Here is a 3,198-nt window from a genome sequence, read left to right as displayed (position 1 = left end):
ACACAACTAAAGCAGCATCTCAGAAACACTTCATAGAAGCAGAATGTTACCCTTCAGAATACATTTTGTGTGTTTAATTAGGCATCTGTATTGTGTTGGGTTTCCAATAGAAGTACCATATACTGGAAGCCAAGGGATAAAAACAGGAACATCCTCTGTATAGTCATTTCTAGTAGTTCACTAGGAGGCTGACTTCCAATCTCTGGAATTCTTGGCTCTTCCGGGTTGGAGATTCTGGTCCCAAAGCAGGTTTAATTTGGGTGAAAAACTCAACATTCCATTGAACTACAACTAATGGCTGTAATTCAGATACCTTGGTCTACAACACCCAGGGATCATCAGGTGATGAGGAGTTGCCATACTGGCAAAAGTGATTGATTGTGATTAGCAGGAAGAGAAGCTTGCCCTTATACAATGTATGCAGGGAGAGATGGGTAAAATTTGAAGCCAGTTGATTCACTTGGATATTTTTTGGTGCTTCCTTGACCCATTGTGACCTTGGGCATACCTGTGATTCATCACCCAGATAAGCGTATCATTAAAGTGTCAGTACCCTCAGGAATAAAGAATTGGGGTCACCCAACTAGGGAAGCCACCAAGATTTGAAATGGTGATAATTGAGGGTGAGAAGAATTGAGTAGCCAAGAAGTGAGAAGAGTATTTGCCCAAAACTTCAGAGAAAAGGGCTGTAGTCCTGCTAACCTTCCTGTCAGTCTCCACTTCAGCAAGGGAGGCCCACTGGAGCTATGAAGGAGCTGCTCCACACCTGTGTTTCAAGGAGATCCAAGCAATGCAAGAACGGACTGTGGTGGCCATTAAAACATACCTTTCAGATTTGAATGCAGACAGCATATTTGATGATGTCAGTCACCGTGCTCTAGAATTACACAGCATTGTCTAGGCTCCAGTTCCCTTTGGTTGTTTCTGATCAATGAAAGCAGAGCTATTAAGACAGGCCTAAACTTGTGGGATAGTGGACTCCACATAGGTGCCCTTGTTTGAGGTCTCCATTAAGCATTCCAATAGATTTAGAAATGCACAGACATCTGTTTTACTTTGCATGTCCTTGAGTTAACTGCTTTAATTTTCCAGCCTCCCAAAAAGGAGACTTGCATTGTGAACTCACAGATACTAGCCTTTGAGATCCCTCTCTCCATCTTCCTTTATGGACATTCCCTCCCGCCCAATTCAATAAGCTTCTGATATAACTAACTCCATCTTTATCTGTTCATGGGAAGCCCCACTCTAACACGATTATGTTAAGTCCCACAGAGAAGTATTCAATTTCATGCCGACAGCAGTGAGTCCTTGGGAAGAGCTAATACCTGTTATAAGAAGTGTCTTTTGAGGAATCGTTTTCAAGATTTCTATTAAAGGACTTAAAAAAATGAAGAGACTCTCAGAGGTCTGTCCTGGGGACACAGCTGCTGCTCTAGGGGCCTGACCTGGCATGGGGTGGCTGTGCAGTCTGCTCCTGCACAGCCTTGTGCAGGCAGCCACTGGCCCCTCTGCTCCCGGGTTTGCCACCCAAGACATGCAACCCTACCTGCATCTCTCTACTGTGGATCTTTCGGATGCGGCTCCCCAGCTCAGGGGCATGGGTCTTGACTGTGCTGGGAGCCAGTAGGCTTCCTAACGACCGGCCCATACACCTTACACCCTCTGGGGCCCAGGCTCCAAAGTTGTGGGGATGAGCACCAGTTAGAAAGTTTGCCCAAGGGCTCGTGCAGGCTTGGAGCTGAAGCCATGCACTTCCCTGGGAGTGTGACCCAGCCAGCAACCAAAGTCTTGTGTGACTGAGCTCAAGAGCAGTGCATCCAGATTCTCCTCAGATGTGAGACTTTCCAAAGGACCAGTGTCTTTCCTGTGCTTTCATTTTTTCCTACTCTGTAGCTATGTCTCAATCCCAGCATGCAAAACCTTCCAGATTAGTCAGGAAGGAAGATGTAAAAGAAAAATGGCCAACTACAGATGACACCAAGGCAGCCAACAAAAATGTGGCACCTGTCAAACTTTAATGCTTGGAAAATTAAAGCAATTAATTCAAGAAAGATGAGAAAAAAACATTACCTAAACCACCCATGCCAGTCAGAAGCCTTCTGACAAGAGCTGGAGAAGTACGCATGAATTTGGATAGGACTGAGGTTCTGTGTCAGAACCCAGAATCTATAACCCACAATGGGTTTACAATGGCATTATGAAGAGCCTGTATTAGCTGGTGACTCTCCAAATCCCCTCTGGTCATAGCCAAATCCAAAAAGTTTCCACTTTCTAAGGGTTTAGGAAAGCAACATGATTGTGATAAGATACTCCCTGATTTGGGAATAAGCACTCAAAGATTAGTGTGTCTTCACTGAAACCAAGCCCTCCTGATAAATAGACTAATTGGTATGCAAAATCCTTTTTAAATAAAAAGTAAGGGCCAAGAGACAAATTCAGTGTTGGTCCCAGACAGCTGAGGATTCAAGAATCAGTATCCCTACCCATACTGGCCCTGCAGCTGAGGTCCTTCCTGGGCCACTGGAAGGGACATGCTGTGGTGAAGGGCTGTTCTCTAAAGAGACATCGAATGATACCAGCAGGTCCCCAAAAATGTTTGTTCATGACAGTCTGTGGTCCTTTTCCCCAAATAAGAAGCCCCAAAGTTACCTCTCAAGGAAATCCCAGCATTCAATTAGAAGAGTTGGGTTCACGAGTAGAATCTCTTAAGCTATCTCATTCTTTCCTAGATCCCATTAAGAGTGAACACGATCGCTACCCAACCTCCAGTCTTTCTAAGGTTCAATTCGGGTATAACCTTATTACCTGCTTGGTTGTTGATGGGTTCTAGGTATCTTAATTCTGTAGTAAAATTCCTCTTGGCTGCCTGAAAACAAGTGATCTTTGGTGCTAAACCAGATCATCAAGAGACCTTCAAGGCTGAAAATCAACAGGAAGTTTCTGATACCACCTCTGTCCGAGGACAGGCCTCTGGTGCTATCACACTTCAAAGGGAATGTCCTGATGAGATTACGGTTTCCAAAGCCGGTTCACTCTGGGTGAGGGACCCAAGGTCACTCTGGGCTACAACTCAGTTGCCACCAGGATACCTTGGACTACTATGCCCGGGGACCAACAGGTTAGGAATTGACATAATGGCAAAAGTAATTGCTCTTGATTAGCAGGAAGAGAGTGTTGCCTTTATACAATGTGTGAAAG

The 3,198-nt window shown here is 44.9% G+C and overlaps 1 pseudogene; it reads left to right on the top strand.

Annotated features, from left to right (window-relative positions):
- Positions 1–1,895: 1,895 nt before the first annotated feature.
- LOC116548166 lies at positions 1,896–3,038 on the top strand (annotated as a pseudogene).
- The last annotated feature ends 160 nt before the right edge of the window (positions 3,039–3,198 follow it).

Source organism: Sapajus apella, unplaced genomic scaffold, assembly GCF_009761245.1.
Source record: "Sapajus apella isolate SASKATOON/1434 unplaced genomic scaffold, GSC_monkey_1.0 scaffold7600, whole genome shotgun sequence".
Classification (NCBI taxonomy): Eukaryota; Metazoa; Chordata; class Mammalia; order Primates; family Cebidae; genus Sapajus; species Sapajus apella.
The sequence above is the reverse complement of the archived record's forward strand: the minus strand, read 5'-3'. Positions and strand labels throughout refer to the sequence as shown.